Genomic DNA, 16,522 nt, shown 5'->3' on the forward strand with positions numbered 1-16,522 from the left:
TAAATTCTCATGCTCTTGTATTATTTAGACGTGAAAATTGATTTATTAACCACTAGTAAATGAACAGGACATTCAGAGGCTAAAAAATTGGTTCAAAAGATTCGTTCTGGCAAAACTTTAAAATGTTGTGTGTACATGGCGTTCTCTGATAGCAATGACTGTCCATTTGTGCAATTGTGTCGCTGAAGGCTGGCATACATGTGACATCAGAAAGACTCAACTACCATTAAAGGGCTGTTCCCATCACAGAAGTGTATGGAATATCCTTATGTCTCAAATGTCTGATAGATATGAGCCCCACCTCTGGGACCCACACCGAGAACTGGCGGCCCCCGATGCTTCCCATAGAAGTGATTGGGGAGCCCCTCCCCCCGCCTCTGTTTGTTGGGAAGGCCAGGGAAGCTAAACAATAGCCCTTTAATTAAGCCATTCCTGTTTCTGTTCTCAGTTGAACATGAATATGTCTGGGCACCTGTTTTATCTGCCTGCAGAAAGTTTTGAAAGTGATTTGTTCTGTTTATGGAAGGAAAGTCAGTCACTGCATAGGTTGCCTATGACTGGGTCTGTAATGCTTTATCCTGAAAGTCCATACAGTCTGCTCTGGTGGCATCTGTTGCAGCATCATCTGCATGTATAGATTACACGTAGTCATGTCATGTATGTACAAGTAGTTTTTAGGATCTATATGATGTTTTGTTATTTCTTGCTAAATCAGATCTCTCAAATGTAGTCATTTTCCATTAAATAAAACGAAAGGGGGTTTTACACTGGGCAATTATCGTTGCCGATAATTGCCCTGTGGAAACGCTCGATAATCTGATCGTATTGTTCTAAAAAACGAAAATATTAATGTTGTCGGCAGCACATCTCCCTGTGTAAACAGGGAGACACACTTCCGACATGATAATAACGTATGGGGACGAGCAATCAGAGTAACGTGCGCTCGTCTACATACTAGCTCCTTGTGACGGGAACAAACGAGTACCGATCAACGAGCTGTCTCATTGATTGGCGCTCGCTGCATGGGCCGAAATCGGACAGTGTAATAGGGCTCTAATGCTCCTTTCATGAAAATTGATCATTTTATCTATGGTAAAGATGATGTGAAATAAAGAAAATGTTAATTGTTGGTTTGGAAGGAAATCCTGAAAGAGATGGGGGGTGGGTTTGTAAAATGCTTTTATTTGTATACAGGGATCTCTAGGAAAAAAATGAATAGGTTATATTTGATTCTGCACCAAAATTTCCCTAACTTTGTCATTTTACATGTAGAAGCAATTTTGCCCTAGAGTTTAAAACTGGCCATAGAGATTTTTTCAGTCTCGTGTATGGGAATAGCCCAATTTTCTTTCAAGGAATTCATTGGGTTATCAGACAGGTTGAAATTTGGTTCTGTAACGGCTGTTCCTGGGATTGCAATCCTAGGCACAGCCGCCATGGAAGTGTAAGGTGCTGTGTCTGGTAAACTATGAAGTGGCCGCAGCAGCAAACGCCACTTCAATTAGCTGATCAGTGGGGTGCCGTGAGTCGGAACCCCCACCAATCTGATATTGATGACCTATGCTAAGGATAGGCAATCAATATAAAAGCCTAGGAGAACCCCCTTAATGAAAAAATAGGTATACTTTTAGTTCAGTGTTTTGAAATATCTTTTTAATGATGGCATACCATCTTGTTTTAAACCATCATACTGCCACAACCATGAATAAGATTATTGCAGTAGAGTACTTTCTTAAATTATTTTTTTATAACTTGTAAAAGGGTTTTATTGAACTAGTAGAAAATGTGTCATAGTTAACTTTTTGACATGTTATAGAGGGACTGAGCAGATTGATATCTAGCTTTTTGGGAAGAAGTTCATTAGGAGTTGGAATTCTCATTCTGGGCATATGAGTCTAATGGGCAGAGTGACTCAATGATTGACAATCTTCCTTATATGAGTGTGCACATAGAGCTGTCAATCACTGAGTAGGTCCGCCCACTGGACTCATAAACCCAGAGAAAGCAGGGATATAAATCAATAACATTACAAGTTATATAGAACCTCTTCCCACAAAACTTTATAGAAATGTGCTCAGCTACTCCTGTTCTATTACTTGCTGATCGCAGGTAAGACGTGACAGGTTTGCTTTAAGACAGTAGGTTTATGTTTTTTTAAACTCATTTATAAATCTCTAGTCCAGGGTCTTACCACAGAGCCAATGGAAAATATGCCGAAATGTTCTTTTTGGAAAATAGCGGCTCCTTATAGTCTTATTGTTCAATGTTTGCCTGATGGACTCCTGAACACTGGCAATAGTGAATAGTTTGACCCTGTATTAATCGTGGCTGTTTGGTTTTAACGTGCTAAACGAGAAGCTTTAAAATTTTCGGATCAACAAGGCAATAGAATAAAGCACGTAACACTATCTATTTTCTATGCAAAAAAGTTTTTTCTTATTGTATCAAAAACTATCCATTTAACATCAGTAAGAAAAAAAATTATTCAACTTCATCTAGGGTGCCAGAACAGTGCAGAAACTCCACGAGAAGAGAAGATTGGCATCTCGCTACGCCGGTGCTATGTTTTAGGGTTCGCCCCCTTTCTCAAGCACCCCTGAAACGTCGCAGCGGCGTAGCAAGACGCAAATATTCCCTCCTGGAGTCTCCGCACAAGATCCATAATCTATGGACTGAGATCCATCTGGAACTTTTATGGACTTTTCTGGCACCTTGGCTGGAGTTTAATTATGTATATCTTACTGATGTTAAATTATTTGTTTTTTGAAACACTAAGAAAAACCTTTTTTGCAAAGAAAATAGAAAGTGTTACGTGCTTTATTCTATTGCCGGACTCATGAACACTATCATTCACCGTTACAAGAAATGCTGATCTTTAGACATCACCCTGGAGGTCTTTGTGATCTCGAATATTTTATTCAGTGGCGGACATAAATGGCAGAGGGCCCCCCGTGCAAGAACAGTATTTGGGCCCCTTACTCTCCGTTAGTTCACCAAAGTACACCCCACTGTCATGTACAACAATTCATTAATAATTCTGAGCCATTGTCAATAGCTCAGTCCATACATCTCAATCCAATACACAGTACAAAGCTGCTTTTGGGTGGCAGTGAGGCCCCCTACCAACTGGGTCCCTGTGCAGCTTCACTGGTAGCACTAATCGTATGTCCACCCCTGATTTTATTTATATGCCTTCTGAAAATTAAGGGTTCATAAACTTCCTAGGATCACTGTGGATACATATACACATATACTTGTGTATGTGTGTGTGTGTGTGTGTGTGTGCGTGCTGGTGCGGGGGGGGGGGGGGGGGGTTATCCAAGACACTTACATCTGTGTTAGCTTGTTGTAAGTCTTTACTGGTGATTGCTACTGACTTTTATAATCAGAGCTTGACACCAGCTGAAATTCCAGCACATAGCAGATCCCTTTTGACCTTCAAGGCTCACAAGATAACCAATTATCCTGCAAGGAGCAGGTTTCACTAACCCTGTCACCCGGTTGCTGTAAATCAAGTCTATATGTCCAATGAAAAAATCTGAGGGGAAGACAGTTACGACTGTGTGTTGCCAGTAAGACACAATCTCCATGGGCTTATCATATGTGTAGAAGACAATATTCTCTAACTGTAAAAAAAAATTTGCGGTTTATTTCTATATAAATTTATTAAAATGACAATATTTATTTAATCTATTTGTCGATCTTTCTACTCTCTCCCTATCGATACAGTGTATCGTTATATACTGTGTGTGTGTGTGTGTGTGTATATATATATATATATATATATATATATATATATATATAAATACATTTCTGTTGTCTGATGTCTGTTCTTTATGCATGGCCAAACGATTGGTCCAATCTGCACCACATTTGGCACATAAGTAAATCACGCGCTTCCAAAGGTTTTAAAGGTTTCAGCTCTCTAGGACCAACCGTTCTCGACATAATCACAAAAGCATATATGACACAACTGGCTTCCACATCAAGGACCTTCCTCCATGTCACATCAGATGGACTGTATTAGCCAATAGAAGCTCGCAGGTCCTTCATTCTTAGCCTCACTCACATACACACAGTTTTAGACAAGGTTTCCATAACAACCCAGACATTTTTCTTTACTCGACGTATTAGTTGCCGCGAGCAGAGTGTACCTATACTGGATTTGGGCATTCTCATGAATTGAAACCCTTTCATACCAATTATTCCTCCAAAAAATAACGCTGCATTTAGACGAAAGACTCCTGTGGCAAAGCGCATGGCTGCTGCCCGAGCTGCTGAAATCTCTCAACAGAACCAAGCCCGTGGATTTCAGCATTCTCATAAATTGAACCGCTTTCAGACCAGTCATGCCTCCATAAAGGAACCTGCACTTGGACTTTATTGGATATGTCGGCTTCATATCAGTAGGAAATTACGTTTTTAACCACAAACAACAAACAAATAGACCAGTGTTAAGCCGGGTAACTCTGCTATTCAATATTATAAAAGTCAATGTCTGTCTGTCCTCTATAGGCATCCAAACGCCTGAACCATTTGACCCCAAATTTGGCACATAGGTACATCGGGTGTTCAGGAAGGTTTTCGTAAAGATCTCGACTTTGCTGTTGTTCTCTGTTATCAGCCATTATCACATGACCACGATCCAATACTATAAAAGCGTATACAAACATTCGCTTTTATAGCAAAGATGTTTTTATCTGACAGTAGCAGGTAGTGCACTTTACAAGATAATCCTAGATGGGAAGGTACAGGGGAGCGGTTACCCATAGAAACCAATCAGATTACTGATGGCCAGGAGGAAATTACTAGACTCTTGCCCAACTGCAAGATGATCAAATGCGTCATACTGCTGCTCGAGCTGCTGAAACTCCTCAGCAAACTCGGGCTTACTCCGCAACAGATCAGACAGGTGGCTCTCAAAAGCGCGGAGACCCCTGCCCGAACCCAGGCCAGTCAGCAAGCTGATGGAGCGCATCATGTTCAGTATGCTAATGAGTGGGCTTTCATGCATGATGCTGTTTTCAATTATGATCTAACCATAGTCTATGACCAACTGTTAATAAAACTGCCAATGTTGTTAATCAACAGGCTCTGCCAGAGTCTTATGACTCCATTTCCTACCAGTTTAGCTGTTAGGTATTTAGGAAGTTAAAATTGAAATAAACAGTGTGTAACTGCCAGGGTATACAGGGCTACTACCGATTTCCCCGTAAACCAAGAAATAATGAGGGCATGGATTAGACTCCTGGGCATCCTTGGAACAAATACAATGAACACACAGACAGACCGACACGTTATACCCGGGTAGTGCCGGGTAATTTTTCTAGTATATATATATATTGTTGGGACCTGTGCTTATAGGGGTTGGGGTTGGCAATGAAAATGTAGAAACCCTTTCAAGTTTAAATCCACGCTTTTGCTTTATCAATGTCCAAAAATAAACAAGTGGTTATCCAGCATACAAAACTTGCAGCATATAAACAAAAAAAACATCTTACCTGTCTGGCCACTAACTAAACAGCAAATTTCCTCAACTATAATTAGCCATGAGTACGGTGCTCCTTGGATCAGGCTTTCCACACTATCCTTGTGTGGATTCCCAGGCTCTGATCCTCTCTGCACTAACTGCAGAGCTTTTATGGCTCAGTAACAGGCCCAGTAGCTTCCCCTGAGCTAACTGGACTAGGGGTAATGCCAGTACTGGAGTGAGTAAGGGAAGGACCGGTCCCACTACCAATCCTACCTGCCATTCAATAGAAATCCCATCCCAGAACACAGAGCCTCAGCAAACTAGCTTTCCTGGGTTCCTTTATCTCACCCATCTTAACAAACTGAGAAGGATATACACCCTCTCCAGTACTTTTCTTGCTGCGTGCTTACACTATATAATAAATTAATTACGTCAATTTCCCATTCGTTTATATTGTAAAGGCTGAAAATGGCACATACATAAATCACTGTGATCCCTAAATGAGGCTGTCATATTTCTTAATCGCACCACAACTTACTGCAAGTTTTACAGTACGATTTCGTATTTAGCGCAATTGTAGTAAGTATAGGGAGGGATTGCGAAATCGCAGACTCATGGCATTGCATATACACATGCAGTCTCAGGCAGGCACTACCTTAGACTTAAGATTAGAGGCAATATTCTTCTGCGTTCTAATGTGATCAAGTAATATATCGCTCGAGGCATGGACTTCATGAGACCTCTGAAGGTGTCGTGTGGTATCTGGCACCAAGATTTTAGCAGCTCACAGTTTAAGTCTTGTAAGTTGTGAGTTGGGTCCTCCATGTATCGGACTTGTTTTTCCAGCACATCCCACAAATGCTCGATTAGATTGAGATCTGGGGAATTTGGAGGTTGTCAACACCTTGATTACGTTATCATGTTTCTCAAACCATTCCTGAACTATTTTTACAATGTGGCAGGGCGCCTTATCCTACTGAAAGACGCCACTGTTATTAGTGAATACTGTTACCATAAAGGGGTGTACTCTGTCTTCAGCAATGATTAAGGTAGGTGGCACACGTCAAAGTAACATCCACATGAATGGCAGGGCCCAAGATTTCCCAGCAGAACATTGGTCAAAGCATTACATTGCCTCCGCTGACTTGCCTTCTTCCCATACATTGCCATCTCTTCCCACATGATGTAAAAGAAAATGTGATTCATCAGACGAGGCCACCTTCTTCTGAAGCTAATGTGCTCCTTGTTGGTGGTTTCGGCGGTGGACAGTGGTCATCATGAGCAATATCACTGGTCTGCGTCTACACAGCCCCAAACACAGCTAGCTGAGATGCACTATGTGTTCTCACACTTTTCTATTATAAGCAGCATTTACTTTTTCCACAGTTTGTGCTACAGTAGCTCTTCTGTGGGATTGGACCGGATGGGCTAGCCTTCGCTCCCCACACGCGCCCACGACTTTGTTGCCTGTACACCAATAGTCCTTCCTTAGACCACTTTTGGTAGGTACTAACCTCTGCATCCTGCGTACACCCCACAAGACCTGCTGTTTTGGAGACAATTGGTACTTGCCAAAGTCGCTCAGGTCCTTTGCTGCCTAATACATCCCACCGCTTGACGGACTTCGTTGTAACAAGATAATCAATGTTTTTCACTTCACACTTTTCCATCAAATTCTAACCGTGCCCACCACACAGTGGCATGGTTAGTACCACCGCTATGTGTGTCCTCACCCTAAGAGGACAGAGCTAATTAGTAAAGTCTTACTCATTAGAAATCCCCATTTTATGTGTTAACATTTTTTTGGGGCTGTCTGCCTAAGGGCTCATTCAGACGAGCGTGTATCACGGTAGTCACACGGACTCATGTATTTCAATGGGGCCGTTCACACGACCGTTGTTTCAATGGAGCGTGTGAAGGGTCAGTGAAAAAATAGGACATGTCCTATTTTTGGGCGCTTCACGCATCCCTACATAGACTCTAGTCTATGGGGGATGCGTGAAAATGTGTCCCGCACGGGTGTAGCACAGGTGCACCTCGGACGTGAAAAACGGCAGTTTTTCACATCTGAGGTTGGCCACGTTTGTGTGAATGTAGCCTAAAGGTTATCTACCCTTACAAGTGAGTTTTATTTACTTTTCTATATCAGTCCAATAATTACCTATTTGGTAAGGTCCTGTTAACATCTGTGTCAAGGCATTACGTTGTTCTGCTCCGTCAGAGGAGCAGAACAAGGGAATGACAGACGCTCCGGTTCCGCTGCAACACAGACACGGAATCCACTGACTTAAATGGGTTCCGCCGGGTTGCTCGTCGATTTACCCAAAATAATAGCACAGCATGCTGCGCTATTGTTCCCAGTAATTTCTGCCGGATCTGCGACGGAGGCCCCTAACGGAGCCTCCGACGCAGAGGGTCCCATTAATACAGGATTAAATAAACGTTATTGTAAATGTTATTATTTATGTAGTGCAATTGTTTTCTGTGGGGCTCTATAATGTGGTGCAAAAGTTTTGAACATGTCAGTAACATGATCCAGTAGAAGACCGACCTGCCCATATAAGTTTACAATTTGAAGACATTACTCAAATCACCGATGCCTTTACATAGAGACATAGAGACAACACGTGTTTAGCAAAATGTGAACTTCTCTATATACTCCACTATGGCACACATGAAATGAAAAATACTTTACCCCCTTTCTAAAGCATTTAAGAACAGCGTACACATCTGCCAATCCCTGCTTAAGCCAAATAAAAATAGGAAATATCAATAGTTCTTTCTTCTTTAGGAATTTTTGTAAAGTCAAGTACAAGGCGACTTTGTATTTAGTGTTTGGCTGTACATTTGGGAGAACATTTAAGCTTTTTAAACGTGTACCTTCCACTGCAGACTGCCATTTTTTGGCTTACACCAATATGCTGTCGTACATTTCATTCACTTATTAACCAAATGACATTGGTGACCACTGTTGTGTGTGGCAAAGGAATATTTCTGGACATAGATTTATTGAAGCAGAAATACCATAGGAATATGTGAAAAGACAACAAAATGACCACATCCACTCACATATTTACCAACATTCTGGGGTGAACTGAGAGTGATTTCTGCCCCCAAGCATTTAAGGTCTTAGGCTCCTCACCAACCACTATAGCCGTAACACATTTGATTTGGGTAGATTGTTTATTTGCTTTTGGGGAACACTTATCGCTTAAATTTTTTTAGTGGGCTCTGAAAGCAGCGTTAACACTATCTAAAGGGCTGTGTGCCCTTGGGCATTGCCCAAATGGTCTGCATGCCCCTGCCAACATTTAAAGCCTTGGGATGATGACTTGTGCCCTGCAATTTGCATTGCAATATCACCTGCAATGTTAGTCTATGGGATCGCATGACGTTACATTTATACATACGATGTGATGTGTCCGGGATTTTGCAAAAAATTCTGCAGTGTTGTGGTCATCTCAGAAATCCAAATGATGTCCCTCCTCTCACTTCCTTTAATCACACCTATCAGGATAACGCATGCGACATTGCGTTGCATTCTTGCAGCATAATACATGGCGTGCCGTATGCTGCCATGGAACATAGGCCTTATTGCTATAGAACACCTTTAAATGTAACCATTTTCAGATGCATAATAAAGGTGAATATATTGTTATAATTTATTACCTATTTTAATACATATAGAATTCTTTCATTGTGAGTGGCGACCGTGACAGTATATAACTGTAGTAACTGTAATTGTCTGTAAAATAATGCTATGAATAATGAGAGTGTTATTTTGGTGGAGCTGTTCGTATACACTGGACAGTCAAGTACAAGGCATTTAAAGCAACATCACCTGTTCTGCAGGAAGTGATTGTTAATGCACTTAGGCTAAACTTAGAATGACTTCAGAGTTATAATTATAGTCTATAAGCTTTTTGTTGTAAATCATGCAATACTAAAAGAGCAATTCAACCTAAAATCTAAAAATATTATTGGCAAATTATTTATTTTTTCCTTGTGTTATTCGAAATTCTGTTCAACTTTGTTTTTAATTGTTTTGTTACATCTGTTTTCTAAAAGCAAATCCGCAAATGAACACCTTTATAGCTGCTATAGGGTTTGTAACCAAGACAGCTAATGCTAGTTCTGCTGCAATAGGAGAGGTGAGTGACAATAGGAGCAAAGATGGCAGCCATATTGGTTGTCACCTAGTTTTAAAAAAAAATCAAACTAATAACTGCTAAAAATTATTTTAAAGTGAATTTCCGCGACCAATGAGCAGCTCTCACTCTAGCAGACCCAGCCCGTCCATGTATTACCGGTACATGAATGGCCATTCAGTTTAATGGTTGCCATGTAATACTACATTTGCCCTGTGGCCAGTGTCTGTGGTGAGACAACCCCTGAGATTTTCTTTAAAGAGGCTCTGTCACCAGATTTTGCAACCCCTATCTGCTATTGCAGCAGATCGGCGCTGCAATGTAGATTACAGTAAAGTTTTTATTTTTAAAAAACGAGCATTTTTGGCCAAGTTATGACCATTTTCGTATTTATGCAAATGAGGCTTGCAAAAGTACAACTGGGCGTGTTGAAAAGTAAAAGTACAACTGGGCGTGTATTATGTGCGTACATCGGGGCGTGTTTACTACTTTTACTAGCTGGGCGTTCTGATGAGAAGTATCATCCACTTCTCTTCAGAACGCCCAGCTTCTGGCAGTGCAGATCTGTGACGTCACTCACAGGTCCTGCATCGTGTCGGCACCAGAGGCTACAGTTGATTCTGCAGCAGCATCAGCATTTGCAGGTAAGTAGCTACATCGACTTACCTGCAAACGCCGATGCTGCTGCAGAATCATCTGTAGCCTCTGGTGCCGATGTGTCCTCGCTCGTCTGACACGATGCAGGACCTGTGAGTGACGACACAGCGTGATCTCTGGAGAACACGGCTGTGTCTGCACTGCCTGAAGCTGGGCGTTCTGAAGAGAAGTGGATGATACTTCTATACACAACGCCCAGCTAGTAAAAGTAGTAAACACGCCCCGATGTACGCACATAATACACGCCCAGTTGTACTTTTACTTTTCAACATGCCCAGTTGTACTTTTGCAAGCCTCATTTGCATAAATACGAAAATGGTCATAACTTGGCCAAAAATGCTCGTTTTTTAAAAATAAAAACGTTACTGTAATCTCCATTGCAGCGCCTATCTGCTGCAATAGCAGATAGGGGCTGCAAAATCTGGTGACAGAGCCTCTTTAAATAGAAACACTTTTTTCTATTTCTTTTTTTTTTTCTAAATGATCAGATTTTGTCCAAATGTTCTGCACTGCATTGTGCTGCTATGTTTTGTTTTATTAAAGGGTGTCTTTAATTTCAACAAACTATTTTTTTTTTAATTAATTCAGTCTTGCAATCAACTGATCGTTGTAAGTCTGGCCTCAAAACCCGATTCCCCTATGTCAAGCTGTTATCGCCAGGCGATGTTGCAACCATCCATAGGGGTTACATTCCAGCCATTCAGGTATAGGGTCTGCCGAAGCGGGAGCCGCTCCTTTAATTAAAGAAACGACTCAAAGCATTGTCCTTTGTTAGATGCGTATTTCAATATCAAATTAAACTGGACTTATGTACAGAAACTTTGCTATGGCTGAATCAGTTTGCTTAAGTGAAAAAGTTCCAATTTAAGTAAAAACGTATTTTGACTGGACATTGTATTGGCTTACATGTCAAATTCGCAGGAGATTGTTGCTAGCAAACATCAATAGACTGACATTAGAGTTTTCCAATAAGATTACTAATGGGATATACAGAAAAATATGTCTGCCCCTTCTCCCATATCATTACTTTTATCTTGTGTATCTCCACTTCTGAGGCGCTTTGGAAACATTTACATACATAGGTGTGAGTGATATTCGCAGTTCTCGTGTCCTCTGCTTTCCTATACGCTTCTCATTCTACACCTAAGTTGGTGCATACATTAGAGTAGCTCTTTGTGCTTGCTAATGCTTTAAGCAGCTGTCTCCCCTAGCGTCTGGTCACTATTTGCAGAGAAAATCTTCCTGCTAGTCAGAACTTCCTTCCTCTTTCGCCCACTTTCCTCCGTCTCTTCTGCGAACTTTGCAGTTTTCATCTGGAAGTGCACAATTTGTGAGCTTTATACTTTGTGGCATTAACATTGTTCCTATAAGTTGATACAAATATTTGACATGCACAAAACTTTTTTTAGGGAGGAAATAAGATGAACAATTTTACTCTATGTTGAAGGAAGATTTTGTTCCACAATGTATTGGAACATGCAAAAGTAATTGTGCACCAGATTAAGGTTATTTATTGTATGATGAAAAGCTTTGCAATTTATATAATTTTGTTTTAATTCATTTACCATTTTCAAGATTTCTGCTTCATGTCAGTAAATGAGAACATTTCTATTTACATCCAGAGGCTGAAAACCTGTTCTGATCATTCCTAATGACTCAGGTGAACGGCTCTGATACAGTTAAAGGCGTATTCTCAGAATCAACGTTTATCACCTATCCACAATATAGATGAAAAGTGTCTGATGGTTGGGTGGACCACTGCTGGGACCCTCACTGATCACTAGAACGGTGGTCCTGAGCCCCCGTTCCGTTGTGTTGCCCAGCGTTGCTTCTGGGAAAAATACCACAGCCATATTAATACAATATATATGGCCAATGACATGTTCTTTGTAGTGATGTCACATAACCTAGTCATGTGACCAAAATCATCCAATAGCTGTAATGCTGTACCTGGTCGTATATTATGTGTTTATTAACGCTGCATTTTAAATGGGGAGTTTGAAAAGCAAAACACAGTTATTTTTTAATTGAAACGCTCCTGCTGTTAACCGGATCGATTTTATATAATAACATATTGAGTAACTGTTTTTTAAGTGGTTGTTTTTTGCATTATTAAAAGTACAAGGTGATTAAAAAAGGATGGTGCAAAAGAAATGGCCTGTAGTTAAAGTAACTTCAGTGGTAAATGGCCGGTGACTAAAAATCAAAGCAAAACCGGCTTAGTTGCCCATAGCAACCAATCACAGCACAGCTTTCATTTTCAGGAGCCAAAGTTAAAATGTGCTTACATAGTGTGACATAAGATGGCGACATCGAAGAAAGAAAAAGCTTTTTGAGTGTTGGAATTTGCAAGAACGGTGTATGTGGGGAGAGTACAGCGAAACTTTCAGAATAAATTTGGTAAATGTGCTCCGCATAGAAACTGCATTTCGCATTGGGTGAAGCAATTCAAAACCACTGGGTGCTTATGTCATGGGAAAAGTTTGGGCCGCCCAAAGACTTCAGGAGAGACAGTGAACAGGATTCGAGTCGTGTACGAGCATAATCCTAGAAAGTCGGCCGGCTGACTAGTATGGAACTACAAGTGCCACAAACCACGTTTTGGCGTATCTTACGAAAACGTCTGCGTTATAAGCCATACAGATTACATCTTCAGGAGCTGAAGCCAGACGACAAACCGAAACGGCGTGAATTTTGCATTGACAGGCAGGGCCGATTGGAAGAGGATGAATTTGCTGACAGGCAGGTGTTCAGCGATGAGACTACCTTACACCTCAGTGCGAAAGTCAATCCCCACAATGTTAGAATTTGTGCCCTTATCAAGTTCATGAGGTACTAGCCCAAAGTAAAGGTGTTCTGTGATATGAACAGGCGCAAAGCCTACGGTCCCTTTTTTTTTTGCCGAGAATACTGTCACTGGCCACTCCTACCTTATGCCACAGATAGCGGAAGATCTGCCAAACGTAGTCTATCAGCAGGATGATGCACCTCCACATTTCTTTTTAGATGTTCGATGATACCTGAATGAAACTCTACCGGAACGTTGGATCAGCCGCTCTGGAAACAATGATTCACCAATGTTGCGCTGGTCTCCACGATCACCAGATCTAACCCCCTGTGAATTATTTCTGTGGGGCTACATCAAGGACTTAGTGCAGGGGTCAGCAACCTTCGGCACTCCAGCTGCTGTGAAACTACAATTCCCAGCATGCCCTAAAAGCCTTTGGCTGGAATATTAAAGCCTTTGGTTGTCCGGGCATGCTAGGAGTTGTAGTTCCAGAACAGCTGGAGTGCCGAAGGTTGCTGACCCCTGACTTAGTGTATCTGCCCCTCCAGCCACAGGATCCTAACGACCTGAGACAACGCATCACTGAAACAGTGTAGTCGATATCCGAGGATAAGCTGGCGCGCGTCTGGGCAGAACTGGACTACCGCCTAGAGATCGGCCGTGTCACCAATGGAAATCACTTTGAATATTTGTAGTGTATAGATAAAACTTGGATAGATAGTGTGTCTATTCATGTTAATAAATTTGGGTTATGTTCTCTCAGTCATAAATACTGAAGCTATAATTTTGCAACATCCTTTTTTAATCAGTCTGTATGTTCAAAATGATGGGGTATTCCGGCCATAGTAAGTAACGGCATATTGGTAGTCATTGGGGGTTCCAACCGCGGAAATTATTCTAAGCAAATGATCTGTTAACAAAATTAGAAATTCATTTCTGAACATCTTTGAAAACTGCTGTTTACCTTGTCTATATCAAAATGTTGATCCTGGTTTACAGCCCTTTGTATCTTTTTTTTCCCTAAAGATAACTTGTTTTTCCCAATACATTGCAGATCTATGTTAGACTAAAAATCCCAAATAGGACATAAGCAGAAATATCTGCCCAAACACACAGAAGTACTTTTTTTAATGTCTAAAAAAACTTCCAAAAGATAAAATTATAACCATTGTAATATTGCACTATCCTACTGTACCAATTTTTCAGCTGTATATTTATTTAAATACCCTTTGGACAATTTCTACTTATCGTAAGGGTCCCCTGACAATAGGCTGATCACAAAGTTTCCCCCTGCCGCCCTTCTGAGCCCCCCCCCCCAGTGATCAGCTGTAAACTGTGAGGAAGCCTCAGTAAAGATCCTATTACACGGCCCGACGAGGGCCGTGCAAACAAATGCTGATCAACGAGACAGCTTGTTGATCGGCGCTCGTTTGTTCCTTTCACAAGGAGCTACTATCGAGACGAGCGCTCCTTACTACAATCGTTTGTCCCCATACATTTCTATCACGTCGGCAGCACATCTTTCTTTTTACACAGGGAGATGTGCTGCCCACAGCGATAATATTTTAGGCTGCGTAAACTATACAATCAGGCGATGAATACAGGGCAATTATCGGGCATGAGCGTTTGACAGACAATTGGCCAATGTGAAAAAGGCCCTAAAGTGTTCAGTTTCCCTGCAGCACCAACACTGAGGAGATTAAGCATTACACAGTGTCCATTCAAATTAATGGGTTCTCTAGTAATGCAGTACAAGACAGGTCCTCCAAAGCATGAGGTGCTTGTTGTAACTGCTCTCCACTCGGACCAAGAGATGAGGATCCTGAACAGTCCTGGCACCTGGACCGCCATTGTTGTCATTTTCTCACTCCCTCCAGTGCTAGTGCACATGAAGCAATTTTCGAAAAAGGAGCTGTTTCTGATACAGGAACATTTCCGAAGTGCTCTGTTTGCAATGGAGACCAGGCACACCAAACTTTGAGCCCTTTAGTGATACTTTACCAGCTCTAACATTCAGCAGCAAATAATTGAGACCATTACAAGGAGAAGAGGGTGTCCATTGCAATTTCATTGTGTGGCTCCCCGATTTTACCAACATAATTTTATTATGACAAACATTCATTACAACAGTGCCATAACTGTAGATAGTTTTTTTTTCTTCTTCACATTTTTCTTGTACTATAATTTTGTTGTTTTGATTCTTTGCCTTTTTTAGATATTTGGATGCCCGTTATTTTGAAAATGTTGGACAGTGGGCTGCAAGTTTGTAACAGGACAGCAGACTTTGTTATATAATTCCCTGTGTAAATGAAAACACCCACTACAGTCTCATAAAATGTGTGACAAGACATGTGCTTATCTGTGTCTGTCTACGAAACAGTGTGAGGGAGTTCTCCTTTCTGCAAGTAACCATAGCCAGATCTCAGTACAAACACAAAACAGTTTATTTTCTGGGTCTCCGACCTGTAGTCCTTGCTGCTAAGTCATAGGAATCTTTTCGTCTGTTCTTTACTAAACTTCTAGAAGTTACCCCATGATTTCACAAAACCAGATGTGGTAATACAGGATATGTAGGGCTGGCTTTGCATGGATGATTTCCCTGTCCCCCGACAAGTCAAAGGGATGTCCAGATATTTTTTTATATGTCAGTCTGCAATTTTCATTTAGATGCAGAGAGGTTTTCCAAGAAGGGGAACAGAAAAAAAAAAGTTTTGATTCTTCCCAAAATTAAGATTCCTTTCTAATTACTTTTGACTTACTACCATACTAGCGATCATGGCAACTGGATCTAGGAATTTTAGGTAGGTCAGGGGATCCTGATCATTATGATCATTTACACTTGGTGATTATTGTTGCAATTTTGAAAATCTCTATTTGTAAACTTCAGGCAAGCCATAGACATGCGGGGAAAGTTCACGTTTTCTGTCAAAAATTGTGGCGCATGCCATATTTGTGCTAAAATTTGCGACTTTTTCCGCCTCTCACCAAAAGTAGTCAGGGTTAACCGGGATGAGCAGAGACAGCAACTTCCCTACAGTTTGATCATTTCTACAGACAGAAAATAACACAAATCATAGCACAAATCTATGCAAATCTGCTCCTACTCATAATAGGCTTAGATTTTTCATTTTCTATCTTTAGGACTGCCCAAGATGCGCCACATTTATTAGGAAGGGTGCACCTCTTAATAAATTTGACTACGGTGTACTTCAGTTTAACACTGGCATATGAAATACTAGTCTTTATAAATTCCCCTTAGTCCCCTCATATTTGCTTGGTTCTCTACCGGGTTCTCCTGTTTGCTCCCATACTTCAGATGTATATGTGTGTGTCTGAGATAATTGTGGGTCCCACTGGGGACAACAGGGGCAAATGTGAGTAAATTTATTTTTGTGTAGGACCGAAGTCTGCCAAATATATTATACAAAAATGTGATGAAATGTCCTTTTAGATTTG

General features: G+C 41.0%; 1 protein-coding gene across 1 annotated transcript in view; it reads left to right on the top strand.

Moving 5' to 3' along the window:
• Nucleotides 1-16,522, top strand: part of SERTAD2 (SERTA domain containing 2) — a 63,326-nt gene that overhangs the window by 20,704 nt on the left and 26,100 nt on the right. The gene's annotated exons all lie outside the window — the stretch shown is intronic.

The sequence above is a fragment of the Rhinoderma darwinii genome, chromosome 4 (assembly GCF_050947455.1).
Source record: "Rhinoderma darwinii isolate aRhiDar2 chromosome 4, aRhiDar2.hap1, whole genome shotgun sequence".
NCBI classification, from domain to species: Eukaryota; Metazoa; Chordata; class Amphibia; order Anura; family Rhinodermatidae; genus Rhinoderma; species Rhinoderma darwinii.